This window comes from Phoenix dactylifera, chromosome 11 (genome assembly GCF_051530095.1).
Source record: "Phoenix dactylifera cultivar Ajwa chromosome 11, Ajwa_hap1_PhDact_Kaust_v1.1, whole genome shotgun sequence".
In the NCBI taxonomy this organism is placed as follows: domain Eukaryota; kingdom Viridiplantae; phylum Streptophyta; class Magnoliopsida; order Arecales; family Arecaceae; genus Phoenix; species Phoenix dactylifera.
The window spans coordinates 19,087,188-19,111,405 of record NC_143200.1 but is presented as its reverse complement, the minus strand read 5'-3'; the positions used below and the strand labels follow the sequence as shown (position 1 = coordinate 19,111,405).

The 24,218-nt window shown below is 41.5% G+C and overlaps 1 pseudogene across 1 annotated transcript; it reads left to right on the top strand.

Annotated features, from left to right (window-relative positions):
• The first annotated feature begins 16,866 nt into the window (after positions 1-16,866).
• On the top strand, positions 16,867-19,216 carry LOC103708716 (pentatricopeptide repeat-containing protein At5g66520 pseudogene; annotated as a pseudogene). Its single transcript, XR_015971236.1, has one exon. The product of XR_015971236.1 is annotated as a pentatricopeptide repeat-containing protein At5g66520 pseudogene (transcript).
• The last annotated feature ends 5,002 nt before the right edge of the window (positions 19,217-24,218 follow it).

Sequence of the window (24,218 nt, the reverse complement as noted above, 5' to 3'; positions counted from 1 at the left end):
CCAGTATGGGCTGAATTTTTGGTTTTTTTTTGAAATTTTGAAATTTTGGGACACAGTTTTTGGACTCCGATGCACTGAGATGACCTGTTAATGGGAGCTTATGAGCTGAGTCTATTTTAGAGTTCTTCGACTAATTTTCAGTTGAAAATTAACTGCCTTGCTATGATATCCTGGCAAGTCATGGTTGACAAAATCCAACCTTGAGCACATATACGGGAAACATTAAGGCTTGAATGGTTTGCGCAATTTATATGTAGTTCATATACCACAACAACGATTCTCTCCGGTTGTACCTATACTAGAATGGGGTGGCTGTACTTATAGTAAAATAGGTGAGCAGTCATTGTATCAAAAAAAAAAAAAAAATTCTCCCTCTCGTGTATCTGTTTCTTTTCATGGTTTATCAAGGCTGGACTCCTATATTTAAACCTTGTGGCATCTCTACGGTGTAGGATTCCTTCTTATACCAATTTGTATTGTGAAAGTTGGTGCGCACAAAAAAATAGAGTGAGAGATTCTTTCATAACAAATGCAGAATATTATGATCCAATGAAAATTGATACATCAAAGTGCATCAAAGTGTGGTTCATTGTATTGATATGTATTGATGGTAGAAATATTGAACATCTCGACTTTGGATTAGGCCGATCTCGTTGACCTTGGCATAAATCGAGGTGAACAATATCTCGACCTCGGATTAGGCCGACCATGTTGACCTCGGTATAAATCGAGGTGAACAACTTAGGCGATAGTGGAGGAGCCAATCAGCATGTGTCGATAGAAACTGATAATTTTGGCAATCGGCAATCAAGGCAGCACTGCAGTCGGTGCACGATCAGCGTCGTATGCCGCCCACGCTGTAAACGTATAACTGGCTATTAATGCACATTGCATCAAATTAGATAACGACAAAATAAATTACCCTAAAGGTGTAGTCTAGGAGTCCTCAAGTATGTGAAGTTCGTTTAGAGAACTCTACTATGTAAAAATTTCTCTTTTCTACACTATTGCTTCTCTATTCTAAATTAGGCGTTGGAGGGTTCTCGCCGGAAACTTTTCTTACAGGCTACTAGATGGTCACATCAATTAGTGTAGGAAATTGTTCCTATATTACCGGCTTAGGTTCGAACCTATGAGGTCACACGCATAGAAGATTCCTGATTGATCAAGAAAGCTGATGAATGATTAAGAATCATTCAGGGATAATTTGGTCAATTTGATTGGCAAATTATCTTATAAAATAATTAAAGTAATTATTGAAGGATTAATTAGTAATTAAATTACTAATAAACTCAATTTGATTGAGTAATTGTGCTAAGGATGAGCTAAATTGAATTGGATTCAAGTTTGGGCTCAATCAGGATTTTGACCTGATTGGATTAGGTTAGAACCAAAAAGGTCTTAAGCTGATCAAATTAATTTTAAATTAATTTGTTCTTAATTGGGGATTGACCTAATTGGATTAGGTCCAACACAAAGTAATTAATTCAATTTGATTGAGTTTGCATGAGCCAAAATTGAATTGGATTCAATTTGAGCTCAATCAGAGTCTGACCTGATTAGATTGGGTTCAACCAAATTGCTTTGTTTTAATTCGGGTTTGACCAAATTTGATTAGGTGCAACCCAAGGGGATTAGGCTCAGATGATGTGGCAATTATTGGTGACATGGAATTGGATTTCATGAATTTTAAATAAACCAAAATTATTGCATGGCACATGGACCCATTGCTTGACACATGGCGACATTGTTTGTTATTTGCATTTAAATTCAAACATTAAGCAATGTGTTAAATGATTTTAATCACTCAAACCATCAGCCAAGGTGGCGTATGAGTTTTTGAATGGATTAAATTCGAATTTCAAGAGGTGATTTCGAAATTATGAAGTGTTTTACCTTGCCGCATGGATTTCAAATTCCTTCCCTCTTGCACATGTGTTTAAAATTTGAATTTAAATCAGATTTGGTTGAGATCTGATTTGGGTTGTTTCTATTCCTTTGCATGTGCCAACTAAAAGAGGTTTTCTGAAAATAAATTTCGAATTTTGAATGAAAATTCGGAGGCCATTAAAAGGGGTCAAACATGGGCACCAAAAATACATCCATTGCAGCCTTCTTCCTCACCCGCCTCCTCTTCCTCTTCTTCTCCATTTTAGATAGGGTTTTCAGGGTGAATATCTAGAAGATTCAAGATCAGATCTGAGTCCTCTACTTTCCTTACAAACCTCATCTCCATCTGCTTCAAGACGATTGATCAAGAGTTGATTGAATCCCGACGGGTAGATTTCAGCTTTCAAGTGTTCTGCAACTGCTAGCACTGTTGCGGAAGAAGATCCTTCAGAACTTCGCGTGTACTTCTCGTATAGGCCATTCGTGTGCGTGGCTGCAAAGTCAAGAATCAGATTCACAACTTTTATCCATCATAAAAGGTATTAATCTAGCATTAATCATTTATTATGGTGTCAAGGTCTAGGTCCGATTCTCCGAGGTTTTACCCTCTTTTGGGGCTCCTCACGGAGATATCTCCAGAATCCATTCGATGGATATTCGGAGATTAATTGGAATAGAGTTCTTAAGTTTCAGATCTGATAGTTAATCATGCATAAAAGTTTTAGCATAATTGTTTAAACGATTCCGGCATAATCCTATGTGTTCTTAATGTGCTGATTTCTAGATTTGATCTTGTAAGCATGCATGAATTAAATTGTTTGATTCATTTTTCCGCTGTATTTTTGAAATTTTAAAAGAACTACGTGTGGCTTGATTCCCCTTGTGAAGGGGTACGTAGGCAACCCGATCAGGTTCAGCCATGGTTTTCAAAAAAAAAAAAAAAATTCAGCATGCTAAACACCGAAGAACCTAGGATTCACTTTCAGTGGTATCAGAGCCAGGTTCATGTTTAAACTTTTATGTTTTAATTCTTGTAATTAAATCTGAAATCATTAACATATTTAGATTAGATCTAAAGTATTTTTTATGATTGATTTAATTGCTGATTATGCATGATTAAGTAGATCTGAAATTTTGGATGCATATGATGCATGTTTGTGTTAGGATTAGTAACATGAATAAATCTGAAATTATAATATTATTTAGATTAGATCTAAATAAAGTTTATGATTTATATGATCTCTGATTTTAATGAACAAATCAGATCTGAAAATAAAAGTAAAAAAAAAATAAATACATAAGATGTATGTTGTTTGAATTGATTCATGTTGTTGTGTATATGTGATGCATGAACATAAAACATAATGACTTAAACATGAATTAAATCTGATTACATATGAGTAATTACAAAAACTCAGATCTGAAAATATGTTTTAAGAACTGAAAGATTGTAATTAATATGTAATTAAAAAAAATATGCAATGATCAAAACTTTCATAAGTCTAAACTTAATTGAGAATTAAGTGTTATGAAATAGAATTGTAACTCAATTAATTGACATTGCATAATTCTTTGGGCATATGGGTTAGCTTGAATCAAGTTCTTAGGATTGGGTTAGACCTAAGGTTAGAATCAAATATGGTCTAATTAGAGTTAATTGATCAAATCTAATTAAGTAGTAACTAGATTAGGTCAAAGAAACTCTAGGTTAAATACAATAGTTGTAGATTGATCAATTCCATATCTTTGATTAGACCAAGATGGAACTTGATTTAGGCTCAGAGGTGTAGCCCGAGTCATTTGAGTAATCAAATCGAAATTGATTAACCAGTCGGTGTCTAAGGTAAGTTTGGCAGTTTTGACTGGTGGTTTTTAATTGGGAGCTACTCGCACTGATTCGTCTTTGTCGAGTTAATGGCATATCCCTTCCACCGATCTCACTTACCTGGCCGACATGGTCAATCATATTTTGATTGGATCACTTAATGATTCGAGTTAGCCTATGCCTTAAGAAAAATTAGTATGACTGATTTAGGTGTCTCCTTAACCGGTTTGAGTCTAATCTGATTTGGTGAAGTCAGTGGGAGAAATTAGACTAACCGGATCTTCTCATCTATCCTAATTATGAAATTCTCTCAAATTATTAGGTCCTTAAAATGAAATGGTTATGGGGATAACTAGGTCATAGCCTCCCATTAAGTTGGGTGATAATGGGTCCAATGTTTTGATAATTATTGGAGGCGCCACACGCCTGGTACTTATCAAGCATTGAAATTGTCATTCAATATATGATGAGTTAAGTGTACCTTCAATAGACGGTCAAGTGAGCCGAGCCACACTCGGGCTTGGTCGTCTATTAGTTGATTAGACTTAACCCTATCATTTAATGGTTGGACCTGACTAGGATATTCGGTGGAGGCGCCACACGCCTGCCGAAGAACCTAGGGCAAAATTATCACTAGAAGTTGCTTGGTGAAGCAATTGGTTAAGAACCTACCAATAGGTGCATATAGGTTAGCCGAGCCACTCTCGGGCCTATATGCGATCTATTGGGTTCTAGTGCTCACTAAAGAATTAAGAGTAATTTTTCGAATTGAAGGTAGAGGCTACCAATTTGTATAAAATAGTGGGAGTACCTTTAGACTAAAGTCCAAGTCTAATGTGTTTAGTCAATTCATATACTAATAGCCAAATTTTTTATGCAGAAATGTCCACTAATTTGTCACTTCGCTCATTGTTGGACAATGACAAGTTGACTGGTCCAAATTTTAATAATTGGCATAGAAAACTGAAAATAGTGCTAGAGCATGAAAGGATCCTTTATGTGATAACGGATCCAGCACCTGAGCAGCCCGCTGCTAATGCATCAAGATCGGCCAGAGACACTTATCAGAAGTGGCTTAGTGACCGGATTACTATTCGATGCATCATGTTGGCAGCAATGAGTGATGAGTTTAGTAGGCGTTTTGAGAATACGCAGCCGGAAGATATTATTCAAGTGTTGAATGAATCATTCGGTGTTCCTGACGACGTTGAGATGCACAAAACTAGTTGTGCCATCTTCAGCGCCCGAATGAAAGATGGGACCTCGGTAACTGAACATGTACTGTACATGATTGAGTTGATCGAGCGTCTAAGCTCTCTTGGTTTTTTCCTTCATGATCAATTGGGGAAGGATGCCATACTAAACTCATTGTCTGGATCATACCGTCCTTTTCTTACTCATTTTCGTATGACGAAACCTGTAGTGAATTATCACCAATTGTTGGGGTTACTACAGACGTTTGAGAATGATCACCAACTTCTTAAGAAGACGGTGAACTTTGTGGGAGGTTCATCCAAGGGTCGCCCCTTTAAGAAAGGGAAAAAGAAAAATAAAATCCAAAAGAAACAAGTGCACCATGCTCAGCCTAGTCAGAAAAAGAATAAAAAGGCTGATCAGAGCAAGGCGGAGTGCTTCTTCTGCAAGAAGCAAGGACATTGAAAGAGGAACTGTCCTCTTTACATTGCATCTCTAGATCCGAACCGGCCTAAGAAAAGTGGGTAATCAGTTGCCAATCAAGGTACTTATATGATAACACCTTGCAATTTTTCTATTTATGATAATTCGACCTGGGTATTGGATACCGGTAGTCCTTTTAATATTTGCAATTTGTTGCAGGGGCTACAAGTCTGTAAGAGATTTGAAGAAGGAGAAAGGTTCCTGAATGTTGGAGATGGAAGACCAGTTCCAGTTCTAGCTTTAGGAATTCTTAAACTTAAATTCAGCTCTCATGTAAATGTCCTTAGTGATTGTCACTATTGTCCAAGTTTTCTATTGAATATCATTTCTGTAGGCCTTTTGGCCAAAAATGGTTATGAAATATCAATAAAAAAGGATTATTGCAATGTCATTTGGAATGGTGTTGTTGTAATGAATGGAATTCTGAGTAATGGCATTTACATTTTGTCACAGCCTGTTCATGTAATGTATAAATCCAATAAGCGCCCTAGAATAGACAATGTCACGGATGTCTACCTTTGGCATCATAGGCTAGGTCATATTAACAAGAACAGGATGAACATGTTAAGTAAAGAAGGAATCCTTAATGTTAATGATTGTGAATCATTGACAACCTGTGAATCATGTCTTCTTGGTAAAATGACCAAATCACCTTTTACCGGAAAAGGTGAACGAGCCAGTGATTTATTGACCCTTGTACATTCTGATGTATGTGGGCCAATGAGCACAGATGCTAGAGGTGGGTATTCATATTTCATTACGTTTACAGACGACCTTTCAAGGTATGGTTATGTCTATTTAATGAGACATAAATCTGAATCATTTGAAATGTTCAAATTATATCATAATAAAGTAGAAAAACAAACTGGAAAGAGTATTAAAACTCTTCGATCAGATCGAAGAGGTGAATACCTCTCCAGTGAATTTTAGACATATCTAGGAGAAAATGGGATTCTCTCTCAATGGACTCCTCCTAGTATACCACAATATAATGGTGTGTTAGAAAGGAGAAATCGAACTCTGTTAGACATGGTTCGATCCATGATGGGGTTTGCTAATCTGCCCATATCCTTTTGGGGATATGCTCTTGAGTCAGCCTGCTATATTCTAAATAAGGTTCCAAGTAAGTCTGTAAATAAAACACCACATGAGATGTGGACTGGACGCAAGCCGATGCTCTCTCACCTTAGGATTTGGGGGTGTCCGGCGTACGTCAAACGTTTGAAGACAGACAAACTTGAACCCAAGTCTGACAAATGTTTCTTTGTTGGTTACCCTAAAGAAACTAAAGGATATTACTTCTACTTTGCTGAAGAACAAAAATTGTTCGTAAGCAATAGAGCAATTTTCTTAGAAAAGAAATTCCTTGGTGAAGGAACAAATAGCTCTAATGTTGAGCTTAGAGAAGTTCAACATGTAGAAGATCCGACACCATCTACTGAACCAGTTGAGTCGGATTTGATTAGATCAGATCCAGAACCCATCTTAGATGCACCATTAAGGCGATTAGGTAGAGTACCACGTCAGCCAGACAGATACTACGGTTTCTTGGTCCGGGACGGGGATCCTGTCGAATTTGATGAAAACGATGAGGATCCGATCACCTATATGGATGCTATGCAGAGGCATGACTCTGATGCATGGCTTGGAGCCATGCAATCCGAAATGGAATCCATGAAGGTCAATGATGTATGGACATTAGTTGACCCACCCGAAGGGATTAAACCCATAGGGTGTAAGTGGATTTTGAAAAGAAAACGAGGCGCAGACGGAAAAGTAGAGACCTATAAAGCCCGTCTGGTTGCCAAGGAATATCGTCAACGTTATGGTATTGACTATGACGAGATGTTTTCTCTTGTGGCAATGCTCAAATCCATTCGGATTATGCTTGCGATAGCAGCACACTTAGATTATGAGATCTGGCAGATGGATGTTAAAACCGCTTTCCTAAATGGAGATTTAGAAGAGGAGGTGTATATGATGCAACATGAAGGTTTTATATCTGCAGATGAGTCTAAGGTGTGCAAGCTTCAAAAATCCATTTATGGATTAAAGCAAGCTTCACGGAGTTGGAACATACGATTTGATAAGGTGATCAAATCATATGGCTTCATTAAGAATGAAGAGGAACCTTGCATTTATAAATGGGCAAATGGTTCAGTTATTATATTTCTTGTTTTGTATGTGGATGACATTCTTTTAATCGGGAATGACATTCCTGCATTTCAAGGAATAAAGATTTGGCTATCATCTCAATTTGCCATGAAGGATTTGGGAGAAGCATCTTACATCCTAGGGATGAAGATCTATAGAGATAGATCTAGAAGATTGCTTGGATTATCCCAATCCACATACATTGATACTATACTGAAAAGGTTCAGTATGATTAATTCCAAGAAAGGCTATCTTCCATTGGGCCATAGAATTAACCTCTCTAAAAGGGATTGTCCGACAACCTCTTAAGAAAGAGAGAGTATGGATAGAATTCCATATGCTTCGGCAGTGGGATCTATAATGTATGCCATGACATGTACTAGACCAGACGTGGCATACTCACTAGGAGTAGTGAGTAGATACCAGTCTGATCCAGGTAGCAACCACTGGAAGGTTGTAAAAACCATCCTTAAGTATTTGAGAAATACTAAAGATCAGTAGCTTGTCTACGGTGATTCTGACTTAAAACTTGAGGGATATACCGATTCAAGTTTTCAGTCAGATCAAGATGATAGCAAGAGCGTGTCGGAATATATTGTCACTCTTAAGGGTGGGGCCATCTGCTGGAAGAGTTCCAAGCAGCATACAGTGGCAGATTCTACATGTGAAGCAGAATACATCGCAGCATCTGATGCAGCCAAGGAAGCCGTATGGTTGCGCAAGTTCATCACCGAGCTGGGAGTGGCACCTTCTATTGATGGTCCAGTTCCTATATTTTGTGATAACACTGGAGCCATAGCTCAGGCAAAGGAACCTAAAGCACATCAGCGGACCAAGCATATTCTGCGACGCTATCACCTGCTTCGAGAGATTATAGAACGAGGTGATATTGATCTTTAGAAGATTGACACAAAAGAAAATCTGGCTGACCCATTTACCAAAGTCCTCGGCATCAAAGAGTTCAACAAACACAAGTCGAAGATGGGTATTAGATACTGTGCCGATTGGCTTTAGGCTAAGTGGGAGTTGTTGGGAATTGTATCCTAAATGTCAATCGTCAGCATATTGATGATTGAATTTTGTAAATAAATTGACAAATTAATAAAGTATTATTTGGCATTATTCATCATTTCATCTTCAAATGAACTCCTATATAATGAAGTCCTTAGGACTTATGTTATGATAAAGGAGGATTTATCTTTGAGTCCTTAAACTTGTTCGCGACCAAATAATATGTTGTTACTAGGACGACAACATTATCAAGATTAGGTCGTTGTGTGACATATACGTTGGTTGTCCTCTTAACCAAGGAGTGTGGAGACATTGGTATGCCATACAGGTGAAGTGTAGAAGTACATTTCACTGAACGTGACCAATTCCGGAACGCTATACTGTCGAGAGATGTTCCGAGTGGATATGGGTATAAGTTTGGCCCTCTGACCTGAGACCGCAACTTATGACTAGCAAGCAACTCACTGTACTTTGGTACCGGACTACCTGAATTTCTAATTCAGTGATGGAAGGTCACTGGGTGCAGTCAAGTACTTGCGTAGTCAGTTGTGAGTCAAGATGGAATTGACCCCTTCTGAAAACAGGAGATAATGTCTTGTGATTAATTTAGCAAACCCTTGGCCAGGGTAATTCCAGTGAGGAGTCACGGGATATCTAAAGTTAATCACATAATGGATGTACTAATTATAGGGTTGACAGTGAGCTCTAAGTCATCCTGGCATTAGGAGTCAAAGGGATTGAATTATACAGTAACCATAGTTCAGGTTTCCAGAATATTTGCTTCGCATATATTCGGCCTATCCGGACGTTGGGTACCATTGCTAGATGGTCACATCAATTAGTGTAGGAAATTGTTCCTATACTACCGGCTTAGGTTCGAACCTATGAGGTCACACGCATAAAAGATTCCTGATTGATCAAGAAAGCTGATGAATGATTAAGAATCATTCAGGGATAATTTGATCAATTTGATTGGCAAATTATCTTATAAAATAATTAAAGTAATTATTGAAGGATTAATTAGTAATTAAATTACTAATAAACTCAATTTGATTGAGTAATTGTGCTAAGGATGAGCCAAATTGAATTGGATTCAAGTTTGGGCTCAATCAGGATTTTGACCTGATTGGATTAGGTTAGAACCAAAAAGGACTTAAGTTGATCAAATTAATTTTAAATTAATTTGTTCTTAATTGGGGATTGACCTAATTGGATTAGGTCTAACACAAAGTAATTAATTCAATTTGATTGAGTTTGCATGAGCCAAAATTGAATTGGATTCAATTTGAGCTCAATCAGAGTCTGACCTGATTAGATTGGGTTCAACCAAATTGCTTTGTTTTAATTTGGGTTTGACCAAATTTGATTAGGTGCAACCTAAGGGGATTAGGCTCAGATGATGTGGCAATTATTGGTGACATGGAATTGGATTTCATGAATTTTAAATAAACCAAAATTATTGCATGGCACATGGACCCATTGCTTGACACATGGCGACATTGTTTGTTATTTGAATTTAAATTCAAACATTAAGCAATATGTTAAATGATTTTAATCACTCAAACCATCAGCCAAGGTGGCGTATGAGTTTTTGAACGGATTAAATTCGAATTTCAAGAGGTGATTTCGAAATTATGAAGTGTTTTACCTTGCCGCATGGATTTCAAATTCCTTCCCTCTTGCACATGTGTTTAAAATTTGAATTTAAATCAGATTTGGTTGAGATCTGATTTGGGTTGTTCCTATTCCTTTGCATGTGCCAACTAAAAGAGGTTTTCTGAAAATAAATTTCGAATTTTGAATGAAAATTCGGAGGCCATTAAAAGGGGTCAAACATGGGCACCAAAAACACATCCATTGCAGCCTTCTTCCTCACCCGCCTCCTCTTCCTCTTCTTCTCCATTTTAGATAAGGTTTTCAGGGTGAATATCTAGAAGATTCAAGATCAGATCTGAGTCCTCTACTTTTCTTACAAACCTCATCTCCATCTGCTTCAAGATGATTGATCAAGAGTTGATTGAATTCCGACGGGCAGATTTCAGCTTTCAAGTGTTCTGCAACTGCTAACACTGTTGCGGAAGAAGATCCTTCAGAACTTTGCGTGTACTTCTCGTAGAGGCCATTCGTGTGCGTGGCTACGAAGTCAAGAATCAGATTCACAACTTTCATCCATCATAAAAGGTATTAATCTAGCATTAATCATTTATTATGGTGTCAAGGTCTAGGTCCGATTCCTCGAGGTTTTACCCTCTTTTGGGGCTCCTCACGGAGATATCTCCAGAATCCATTCGATGGATATTCGGAGATTAATTGGAATAGAGTTCTTAAGTTTCAGATCTGATAGTTAATCATGCATAAAAGTTTTAGCATAATTGTTTAAACGATTCCGGCATAATCCTATGTGTTCTTAATGTGCTGATTTCTAGATTTGATCTTGTAAGCATGCATGAATTAAATTGTTTGATTCATTTTTCTGCTGTATTTTTGAAATTTTAAAAGAACTACGTGTGGCTTGATTCCCCTTGTGAAGGAGTACGTAGGCAACCCGATCAGGTTCAGCCATGGTTTTCAAAAAAAAAAAAAAATTCAGCATGCTAAACACCGAAGAACCTAGGATTCACTTTCAATTTTGTGGTAACATATTGGCACTAGAGAAAGGGCGCCAGTTACACTGACATCAAGCGAATGGAGAAATTGTCAACATGAGGTCGCGAGGGGCACACAGTGAGTCTCATGCATCACAATGTCGTGCTCCGGCCTCACGAGGATCTTTGCAGAGCCCAGAACTCTTTTGGCCAGCACAACCCCTTGCGTCTGTGAATAATGAGCAGTTCAACCTGTACATACAACAGGTGCAGGCTTTGACCACAATAGTTCAGGGCTTGTAACAAACAGCAGCACGACTAGGACCAGACTGACCAAAATTTGTACAACCTAGCTACCACTCTTAACAACCAAAACGCCACATGCGCCTGATCAGTCAACACTCTCGACACCAAGGCTCGAAGATGTCTCGCCAGAGTCGGCACACCCGACGAAGTGTCTTGGTCGAGATGGAAAATGGCATATTCTAAGCCCCCATTCCGACAAGGATTCTGCTCCGAGTTTCTTGTGATGCTGCAAGGAGCCATTGATGCTGTTTGTAAGGCCTTCCTCGCAACTCTTCGCAAAGTGGTTTCGTTTTGGTTCTTAGGGCTTCGGCCTGAATCTATTCAGTCCTTTGAGCAGCTCGGATGTATCTTCATGGCACACTTCATCTCTAGCTAAAGGTAGCGTCATGGTTCTGATGCACTGCTCGACATCAAGCAGAGGGAGAAAGAGTTCCTTAGAGGTCATGTCAACCACTTCAATGTGGCGACATTGGAGGTCTGCAACTTAGATGAATAGGTCGCGATGTTGGCATTGAAGGATGGTTTATGATCAGAAATGTTGTCATGAGCAGAAAAATATGTCAATATGAGGAAGCTAGGGCCTCCCATCGTGAGTCTGTTTATGGAAACCTCCCCGAGGAGGCAAAAGAAGGCGCGAAGAGCGAGGGGCATCATGGAGTACTTCACCTTAGCGTGAAATGAGCTTGCGACGTCCCAAAAACCCTCCTTGAAAGTTTAAAAGTTGCGCTCCCCTCATTGCCCCGAGGAGTCAGATCCTTATAGAAATCGAAGGCCGAAGCTATATGTGCCCCCCACATTGAACGAAGGCTCCGATGAGAAAGAGAGATAAGAAGAAGTATTCCTGTTTCTATCAAGACCACAACCATGACACTGAGGAGCGCATTCAACTCAAGGATGAGATCGAGGCCTGGCATGACCGAGAAGGGCCTACCTCAGCCTTTGATCTGCCTCCCCCATTATGGATCAATAATCGTCCGACAGCGGGGGTTATCAATGCCATTGCTGGCGGACTTGCTGAGGCTCCAAGCACCTCAGACGATCCAACTTCTCAAGAGGCCAAAGCTGCCTCGAAGAGATAGCATATGGGAGACATCATTTTCTTCTTTGATGCCTACCTGAGAGAAGCACAAACTCCTCACGATGATGCTGTAGTCATTTTTCTTACAATTGCAAAATATGATGTAAAGAGAATCCTTATTGATAATGAAAGTTCGGCCGACGTATTGTTCTACGATGCATTCCAACGAGTGAAACTGCATGCTAAACAACTCTGAAAAGTAAATGCACTCATGGCCGGCTTCTTAGGAGATTCTGTCCCTATGGAAGGCGTGAACAATCTGCCGATCACCATGGGATGAGCCTCGAAGCAGCATGTTGAAACTGGACTTCCTCGTGGATCAGGTCCCCTCAGCCTACAATAGAATCTTGGGCCGACTTGGTCATGTTATCTTTTAGGTTGGACAATTATGACAAGCATATTCGACTCAGACAAAATAAGAGACACCCCAAAAATGCCTAGGCCCTAACTTAAGACCTCCTAGGTCAACGATAGTTCGGCAACAAAACCAACCATTCCTATGGAGACACCTCGGACCTGTCCGAGACCTTCTTAAGCCGAGCTTACTCAGAATTCGAAGTAAATTTGGAGACGAACGCCAAAAAATCAACCGAGGAGTGTAAGATTGCCTGAAAATCCTCTTCGATCATCTGGTCGGAATTATCAAGAAATTATTCGAGGAGCCCAAGATTTGCTAAAATTCCTTGCCAATTCTCTGGTCGGAATTAAGCTAAGAAAAAGCATAAAAAAGAAGTTTGGTATGATGAACCAAACTTAGTTGAAAAAAATAAATCATGAAAGAACGAACCAAAGACAAGTACTTGGAAATATTTTTACTTTCATTACTTTTTAAGTTTGTACATAACCTTGGAAAAAACTAAGCAAAAAGCAAAGTACATTGAGCTCAGTCTATTCGAGCAAAAAGAAACAAAAGGAAAAAGAAACAAATGACTTCATTATTCGCTGTTGCTGCCTTCATCATCTTCATCGCCGAGGTTGGCTTGAAGGATGGAGAAGTCCATCTCCGAGAAGAGTCGATGAGCCTGAGCTCGACACTCTTCAAAGGCCTTCGTGAATGCATCGATCGCATTCACGGTGACTCATCTTTGAACTAATCCGAGGAGAGATATTCCTCGACTGCTTTGGTGGCCTTCTCCTCAGCTTGGATGACAGGCTTCGTGGCCTTCTCCTTGGCCATGGCGGCTAACTCCTTGGCCTCGATAGTCTCTTGCTCGGCCCGAGCAAGCTTTGTAGAAAGCTCTACGACATTCTGCTTGGTAGCCAAGAAGGCCTCTCACAACGGACATATGGCTTCCCATGATCATTGCCTGGTTCACGTGGCTGAGGTTTGGGATTTCACCAACTCGACTTTGTCCTCGAATGTCTTCGCCCTCTCCTCAGCTTGCCAGCCTCCCGCTTCATCTTGGGCTCTGAGCCATGCCTCTTGAATGCCAGGATCAACTTATACATGTAGTTGACCTTGTGAGCATATTGAAAAGAAGAAAAATTAGTGACCGAAGTGAATGACTTGGCGAAAATTCACAAAACAGAAACTTACCCGGATGACCGAGGAGAAGGCCCCATCGATTAGGCTGTTGACGGTGAAGGAGTGCATGAGCTTCTAGTTGGCCTGAAGCCGGATAGCTCGGACCACCTCCACGGCCACCCCGGGGGTCGCCAACGTTAAATCGGTCTCTTGGATCGACCACCTCGGGACGTAGGTGTTTGAGGCGCGGGCCAAGGTTGAAGGGTTGTCCTCAGCTGGGGAAGATGAACTCAGACGGGAGCAAACTGAGCTATGAGCCTTGGAGGATGATAGATGTGAATACGTGGTAGCGGCAGACGGCTGGGTGAGGTCGACCCCCTATGGAGGGGCTGACCTGATCGGAGATACAATTTTGACCCTAGGGTCGAGCTCCACATTCTTTTCTTGAGGTATGACACCTCGGGGGAGATCACAGAAACTGAGGCCTCGGTAGCTTCGGCAGTAGAGGTTAAGAGGATTACCCCCTCGACTTCTTCCTTTGTGGGGCTTCACCCTCGGATGACATGGTCGACATCTTGTGTTCTTGCGGACCAATGCCAGGTCGGTCTTCATTGCTGCAATAGCTATAAGGCCAAAGACAAAGTTAGACAAGAATCCTAAAGAGAAAAGATAGAAAAATTTCTGAAGAAGTTTACCCTGGGGGTTGGTTGGGTTTACATCGACGTTGATTAGCGTCACTTTGGACAACAATTCTTGCAATGTAGGAATCTTGGATCGAGATTTAAGAAAAGCACCCAAGGACCTTTGATCGTCTCTAGACAATCTCGAGTGCTGATTCAATGATCTCTGAAGTATCCTCCATAGGGCTTCAAACTGCTATGGATGCTGGGAGAAAATAAGAAAGTATCTCCCTTTCCATCCATGAATGGAAGAGGGAGTACCTCGAATCAATTGGTGGCCCTTTTGAGGAGAAAAGTATCACTAGCCTCTTTAGAGTGGAGTATCTTTAAAAGAGAAAAATCGAGGTCCGAATGTTCAAAAAATGAAAAAGAGAAAAAAAAAATATTGAAGACCTGCCAAGAGTTCGAAATTGGCTGGGTCGGGACAAGGCTATAAACCCTCATCAACTGAACAAAGAAGGAATGTAGAGGTAATCTCAGCTTGGCCCTTAGAGTTTCCTCGTATAGGCCGAATCGAGATGGAGGAGGATTGGTTACCCGAAAGGTGAACTTGGGAGGTTAGAAGTGTTGAGCTCGGATGACATCCATTTTCTCTTGAGTGAGGACGGACACCTCATAGTTTGGTCTAGAGTGGACCTCAAGTTCCTTCCTCATCTAGAGGTAAAGACTGTCAAGCTTGAGTAGAATGGTTGGACGACCAACTCCTTGCCGAGATGTGGACCTTGACATCACTCATCATGGCAAAAAAAGGAAGAGAAAAGATTAAGGAGAAAACAAAGGAAGGAATCCGAGTAGCCAAGAATGGGTACCACTGGAAAGTAGAGGAACACGGAGGACGTTGGTGCTGGAGAGGAGGAACTTCACCTGAACACCACTCGGGAGCTTGAGCACTTGGGAAGATTTGCAAATGAATCGAGAAAGCAAACTGAGGGAGGGGGTTACCCTTATATAGAGGCATGGACGACCCTGCTCGAAGCAACGATTTGACTATTCGAGCGGATTCAACCACGAGTCAGCTGGGTATACGATGGGAGCAATTCTCCAGGATTGCTGCATTAATGGCCCTTCAGGATAGCTCAGATATGGTGATGCTTCGAGAAGATCAACCGATGCATTAATGCTCTCTTCCAAAAGCCTTATCCTCGATCGGGATGACGATATGACTTCCATCATCCGAACTAAAATATAGCTTGGCCTCGAAAGTGGGAGGCAAGTGATAGAAAAAAATGTTGGACATCTCGACTAAGGTGAACAATATCTCGACCTCGGATTAGGTTGACCACCTTGACCTCGGTATAAACTGAGGTGAATAAGTTTGATAACAACCGAGGAGCCAATCGGCACGTGCCGATAGAAACTGACAGTTTTGGCAACCGGTAATTATGGCAGTACTGCAATTGGCGCACGATCAGCTCCGTATGCCGTCCACGCGGAATGATTTCTATGTTGTAAACGTCCAACTGGCCATTAATGCACGTTGCATCAAATCAGGTAATGACAAAATAAACTACCTTATATAGAAGGGTAGTCCGGGGGTCCTCATGTATGTACAGTTCATTTAGAGAACTTCACTTTGCAAAAAATTCTTCCTTCCACACTGTTGCTTCTCTATTCTAACTTAGACATCGGTGGTCCCCTACCAAAAACTCTCCGATAAGCAGATTTCTTGCAGGCTATCTTTGGAGGAGATCGACTTTCCGCACCTCGGCTGCCTCGTTTAGCTTAGTTCTTGCCGGGGGTCCTCATGTATGTACAGTTCATTTAGAGAACTTCACTTTGCAAAAAATTCTTCCTTCCACACTGTTGCTTCTCTATTCTAACTTAGACATCGGTGGTCCCCTACCAAAAACTCTCCGATAAGCAGATTTCTTGCAGGCTATCTTTGGAGGAGATCGACTTTCCGCACCTCGGCTGCCTCGTTTAGCTTAGTTCTTGCCAATCTTAGAGTTAGCCCAGCTGTGCTCCAACCTCAGTTCGAGATTTGCGGCAACACGTACTGTCTCCTGTTGTATGGATATGCTGTATTAGTATTGCACTGAAATTTGTCAAGGAAGATATATTGAGTTTCAGTGCGTCGAACCTATCTTATATTGAGTGTATCAATATAGTACCGGTACGGGCTTTGATGTCGAGATGATGAACTTTGTACTATTTTTTTTTTCTTTTTCTTTTGTAACCTTATTTCCAAACAAAACACCTAACTCTAGGAAATAATCTGGCTGCATGACTCAACTGGGTCTGCTATACAAATGCTTAATAGTTTGTTTTTTCTTAAAAAATCTTCGCTTGGACCTCGAGAAGGAGATACTTTCCCCCAAGCATCTCCCTGAAAACTAGGTGGTCTGATCCAAGTCCGTGTCGCCAGCAGCATCCAAGAGTGGCTTTATTGGATTTCGGATCTGCCGATCCGCCGAATTCTATCGTGGAAGGTTTAGAGCGTCCGAAGCCATGCTGTCGCTGACCGTTTCTTCCCGCCAGCTCCCCCCTCTTCAGAACAACCAAAAGGGCCCAAACCCGTGTCCTCCCTCCAACCTCCCCACCACCCACTTCGCCTCCCCCTCCGAACTCCAGCAGCTGCACTCCCACCTCATCAAATCCGGCCGCGCCCTCTCCACCCTTCCCCTCTCCCAGGTCGCTGCCGTCTGCGCCCTCTCCTCCCCCTCCGCCTTCTCCTACGCCCGCGAGATCTTCCACCGCGCCGCCCACCAGCCCGAGACCGTCCTGTGGAACACCCACCTCAACTCCCTCGCCTCCTCGGCCTCCCCCGTCGACGCTCTCGCCCTCTTCGCGCGCCTTCGCTGCTCCGATATCGCACTCGACACCTTCACCCTCTCCTTCGTCCTTAAGGCCTGCTCCAAATTGTCCGCCCTGCCCCTCGGCCGCGCCGTTCATGGCCTTGTCGAGAAGCTCGGCTTCCATTCTGATCTCTTCCTCCTCAACACCGTCCTCCATATGTATGCTTCCTGCGGTGAGATGGATGTTGCGAGGCTCTTGTTTGATAAAATGCCGATGAGAGATGTTGTCACTTGGAATATCATGATCACCCAGTACACGAAGGTCGGAGAGATGGAGATTGCTCGCGAGCTCTTTGATTCGATGCCCGAGAGCAGCATCCTGTCCTGGACTGCGTTGATTGCTGGGTACGTCCAGTGCAGGAATCCTCGCGAGGCCATTCGCCTGTTCCACGAGATGGAGGCGGCCGGGATGAGGTCCAATGAGGTGACCGTGGTTGCAGTTCTCGCCGCATGCGCCGACCTGGGGGCTCTCGACTTGGGAAGGCGAGTCCACGAATACTCGGACCAGTGCGGTTTCCAGAAGAACATCCGGGTCTGCAACACGCTCATCGACATGTACATCAAGTGTGGGTGTGTGGAGATTGCTCGGAGAGTATTCGACGGGATGGAGGTGCGGAGCGTGGTGTCATGGTCCGCCATGATCGGCGGGCACGCGATGCATGGGCAGGGGGAGGAAGCATTAGAGCTCTTCTCAAGGATGACTCAGGCCGGCATCCAGCCCAATGCCGTCACCTTCGTCGGCCTCCTGCATGCTTGTAGCCACATGGGCTTGCTGGAGGAGGGCCGGCGGTTCTTTGCCAGCATGACCAGGGACTATGGCATAACCCCCGAGATCGAGCATTACGGCTGCATGGTCGACCTCCTCAGCCGCGCGGGGCTCCTCGAGGAAGCTCATGAGTTCATAAGCAACATGCCGGTGGAACCCAACAGCGTTGTGTGGGGAGCTCTCCTTGGAGGAGCCAGAGTGCACAAGAGCATCGAGATGGGAGAAGAGGCAATTCGGCACCTTTCTCTCTTGGACCCCCTTAATGATGGATACTACGTCGTGCTATCGAACATCTATGCCGACGCGGGGCGTTGGGAGGACGTGGCACGGATGCGGCGCTTGATGAGGGACCGAGGGGTGAAGAAGACTCCGGGGTGGAGCACGGTCGCTTTGGATGGTGCGGTTCATGAATTCGTGGCCGGGGAGAGCGATCACCCTCGAGCGGAGGAGATTTACAGGAGGTGGGAGGAGTTGCTGGAGAAACTGAGGCAACGAGGGTACGTCCCTGACACCTCGGCAGTGCTGCTTGATATGGACGAGGGGGAGAAGGAGCAGGTTTTGTATCGGCATAGTGAGAAGCTGGCGGTTGTCCTTGGACTCATGAGCACGCCACCCGGGACACCCATTAGGATCATGAAGAACCTCCGGGTCTGTAGTGATTGCCATGCGGCTCTCAAGTTGATATCTGAGATAGCTGATAGAGAGATCGTTGTCCGCGATCGAAACCGGTTCCATTGTTTCAGGGGTGGGTCCTGTTCTTGTAGAGATTACTGGTAGGTTCTTAAATGTTTGATTGTGCTGGGTTAAAATGGTGTAAAGCCTGTAGTTTTATGCCTACAAGAGTGAGCGACTGGGGAGGTCTTTGTGGTCGGATACTTTGATATTTAGGCTTCCAGACCTAGGAAGCAGTTTTCTAATTCCTCACTGTTTTCAACTCATTTGTTCAGTAATATTTGGTTGAAAATTTTGCTGAGTTTTGACAAATGAAATATTTCCTGCTCTTGCTTCAAATTTAGATTTTTGTGTTTATTAAAAAAAATAATGTTATAAAGGAATTCTGATTGGATGTTCATTGTCCATCTTAGCTGAACCTTGGTTCATGGTCACTTTCAAAGGGGTTGTTCTCATAAATATATCTCTTTTGACTTGGAATGCTCTCTTTCTCCCCTTCTTAGAAAGAAGTAAGAAAATATAGCAGCTAGGAGCAGAAAGATTTTATCACTAATGTATTTATCACAATTTAGTCTATAAATTATGTCCAATCTGTTTTGTTTTAAATAAATACATCTTTGCTTGCATTTATGATTTGATATTGTCCAATGTGATATATGTGATGTAGCCGTTTTTTTTAGGTAAGGGCTCGTTTGGTTCGCGGAAAAAGAAGGGGGAAAAGTGTGGTCAACGGAAAAGTAATAGGATGCCTCTTGTTTGGTTGGAGTTTTCAAAGGAGAGAGATGAAAAAGTTGTATTCCCATGGAAACATGATTCCCACATTTCGGGCTCGTTTGGTTCGTGGGAAGTATTTTTCCTCCTATGAATATGATTCATGGGAAGCAGATTCCTATAAAGAGGATGTCTAGGAAAGTACTTTTGGCATGTTTGGTTGACTATGGAAAAATGATAAATTTTCAAAGTGCTTATGTTTAGTTGACCATCCACTTTTCTGGGAAAGTTATGTATAATTTCTATTCTACCCCTTAATAAAAATTAGGCCTTTAATGCTTCTTTAATGCTGAAGGGCTTTTTTGAAAAAAAAATAAAAATATAGTGATTTCCGCCTCATGGGAAAGAAAGTCTTTCTCGAGAGGTGCTCAATTGCCGATGAGATGAAGGATTCACACCAGCAGATTATAAAAGATTGGATTTTTCCGGATCTCGTTGCATGCGATACGATGATTAAGGCCTACCAAAAGGAAGGAGATCTTGCTGGGGCAAAGCAGTACTTAAGATACTTATTGGAAGCAGGATGGGAAGCCGACACCTTTTACGTACAATTGTTTGATCCTAGGCCACTGCAAAATTCGGATAGGGCTTGTTGGGTCTTTGTGATGATGCCACAGTTGGGCTGCCAGAGGAATGAAGTCTCATACACCATTCGTGCCCATGGGCTCTGAGAGGCCTGTCAGATTGACAGATTTTGTGCTGTTCTTGAAGATGGGGGATGACGGATGCTGCCTGAGTGCGCGTACTTACACAATGATGATTGCTGAAGCATTGCTGAATGAGATTTGTAGTAGAGGTTTGGTTCCCAGCACCACGACTTACAATGCTTTAGTCGATGGGTTCTCTAAATGTGGAAACATGGAGGCTGCTTTGGGGATTATGAAGCTGATGGAATTGAAGGGGTGTAAGCCTGATGCTTGGACATACTCAATGATGATTCATAAGCTTTGTAAAGAGATTGGCCTTGAGGATGCTGAAGCCATGTTTACGAATGGCTCGTTTGCGAATATCTTTACTTACACTGCATTGATCGATGGGTATTGCCAGCAGGGAAAGTTTGGTGATGCTTGTAGGTTTGTAAAACTGATGGAGTCAAAGGGGTGCAAATCAGATGCTTGGACTTATACAAAGATGATCGATAGCCTAAGGATAATAGGCTACATGATGTAAAAAGCATGCTGAACGAGATGTTTGATAAATAAATAAGCTGGTTGTGACTATTTGCTGTAAGTTCATACTTACATATCTTCTACCCCTCCCAATTTTCAGCTGGAGGCTTGTTCTGGTGTCTGGAGCTTTTCGCATACATGAGCTGCACAAGAGATCGACTTGTGAACGATCAGAATCTCAGATACAGTGCTAAAATCATCCAGTTCAAAAATAATGTACATATCAGCTCTAACAGTGGCCAAACTGAAGTTTTTTTTATTGAACATATTATGTAATGCACCAAATATACTCAAATTGTTCGCAGAAATTTAATTGAAGTAAATCTAAATTGAAACAATCTATGAAAGGCTCAAACGTTTTTTTTTAATGCAATATAACTTGATACATATCATCTTTTTTTCTCTTAATTTGGCATTCATGCTTCTGTTTGTTAAATTAAGCTATGTAAAGCTCTAAGTCATTTGGTTTTTCACTGTAACTTGGGGAATGCATATCAATAGTCTTGTGGTGAACTGTAGTTACTAATTAGAGTGAAGTCATAGAGAGTAGAGGTCTGCATCAAACATAAGATGTATATGTAAATTCAGAAAAGAGTTGCAGTTAAACTGCACCTCTTTTCCCTCCCTATCAACAGCAAAAGTTGCACTATGGTGGCTGATGGTTGTGTTGATCTGGGCATATTCCAGAACTCTCAAAACTTGTATCAAGAATTTACAGAAGTCTTTTAGGTCAACAACTCAAAATTCTAAAGACAACAACAAATACAGTATGCCAACATCTTGCCTCCAAATCTCTTGACTTCTATCTGGTTGTGCTTACAACGCCATGAGATCTCGTTCTTGTCCAAAACCATTTTGGCTAACTTCTACAACCTAATTAGGGTTGCTTCTCTCATTGCTGAAGGTGATTCATTTTATTTTTCTTTCCTTTCATTTTATTTTGGGTTACATACAATCTTTTTGAGAGTAATTCCATCAATCCAGGTGATCTTTGGTAAGCTGATATAATAATTATTTCTCTGATAGAAAAAGCCTGAAGGTGATTTATGGTCCGATTTAAAAAATGAAAAATTCAAACCACCGAATGTAATTCATGCACTCATCTTGTTGCCATTGCCAGTCACGGTCTGCTAGTATTCCGTCATGCACATTCTCATATTGATTGATTAACACTTAACTGTCTTTTATGTCGTGCAACAGAGCTTGCTAAAAGATAACCTTAGGGCATGTGGGACTTGCTACAACCTGCATCCACTCTATAATTTGGTGCTGCCACGGAATTGAGGACAACAAATTGACATATTTGGCACATCCTGGTGGCTTTTGCTTTCTTGCTACAGAAATCTGAAAACCGAGCCCACGATTGCTGACTGCTTCCAAATTCTTTCTGTTTCTAAATTCCATTTGCACCCAGAATGCAAATTTAATTTTTTCTTGTGAGATGTTTACACTTCCATTTCATTCTGTCACTGCACATATCTTTTTCATTCAGATGCATGCATCTCAACATTAACTCATACAATCGGCTGGAAGTTTACCTTGGGAGTTTCAGGTTTTGAAATTGGAATGTGATCATGGGGTCTCCAAACTCCCATGGCGAGCTTTCATTCATCGATGATAAGAAGCTACTGCAACTGTCTTGCCGAGTCTGTTCCCTAGAGACCTTATTACAGTCCTCATGGACAAAATATTGCAATTATATTATAATTCTGGATGAGTAAATACTAACATGAAGTCCCTATAGAAAATTACTAGTTCTGGACAAGTAAATAATAACATGAAGTCCCTGTAGAAAATCAAATACAGAAGTCAAGCAGTAAGAAGATAACGATGTTAATAAGCAAAACTGGTGTATGGGATACCAATTACACTCTTCTTAACGGTTTTTAATTACTCCAAGGGTATTTGGTCCACAAACCCAGCAGGCTTCTGATCTTGATCTAACTATCATTATTGAGATCATGTAAGCACCACCTTGGAAGATGCAGGTGGTCAACCGCACTAATCTTCAAATATATTTGTTTAAGCTTATTTAATTTGCACGTTTCTGGCCTCTGTTTGTAATTTATTCTAGAGCATGTATGCCTGAATCCAACTACATGTCTTCCCTGCAGGTCTTCTGCCAAAAGCTGCATTGTCATTTGGGCATCTTTCCATTAAAACAAATACTGTAGATTTTCCTGCAATTCTTTAGCAGTATCCAAGCTTTGATCCATGTGCATCCCTATCCTAACATTCAGTCATCGCCATTTGATCAATGTCTGATATCCTATCATGCTCGATACACACTACTGATGTGATCACCAGTGCAATGCAATTCTTGAAAGTGGCTTGTATTAGCATTAATTGCGACCACCATCGATTGTGAGTCCATGCAGCATGATTAGTACTCGATGAGCTCGTAAGTGCTAGCCACGCAGTCTCAATCTGATGCTATAATTTTGATTATCCTCCACTATATTCATTGCTTCTTAATGAGCTGCAAGCTCGTCATCTTACACCCGTAATCTTTTCTTAGAAGGTCTGTACCTAATGTATCATATATATTGGATCCTAAATTAAAAATCATCCATTCTCATAATGCTTCCTATCTATCATGTGCGATGCACAAGCACCCTCAAGGTAGAACAAAGGAAAGGAGACTAATTAATGGCGCAATCTTTGGAGCTTTACGCTGCTGAAGAGGTTTAAGAGATGCCTACCAAGGAGAGCTCCATGTGCTTTAGCTCATGGCCCTATGCATAGGCTTCATTGGGTTTTGTTGTGTTTTCTTAAAGAAAGGATTAGATTAATGCTGGTCCCGCCCTCATTGGACAATGCTGCATTGGCTCTCTGGATGACCTTGTTGGAGGCATCATTGGCTGATATAGCCCTTTTAATTATCCCTATATTCTACTCTGAAGGATGGAGTTAGGCACTTAAGCATGCTTAATTGCCTAACATTGACCTAATCCCTAAAAGATACCTTTCAGAAATCCCATGACCTTGAGCTGCGACTTAGGACCACTTCAAAGCATCGAACATTGAGGGGAGAAAGAAAAAAAAGAAAGAAGAGGAGAGGAGAATATAGCAGATGGGAAGCCATGGGTTGAATGCGACTGCTTTGCCAGGATGAAAACACTTGGGAGGACTGACAGAATATTAAGACCTGAACAATAATAGATGTTGTGCCGCAGCTGATAGTGATAATTGGCATTTAGAAGGTACTCATTATTGCAAAAAGTGAAGCAAATACATGTGAGATTAATTGGAAATGTACCTCAAATGTCGACGTTTCTGTTGGCATTAGTGAAAGAAGCAATCAGGATTTCTAATGAGGTCATAAGCAGCATAATTTATAGGAAGTCACAATATTGAGTTCAGAGGAATATGGA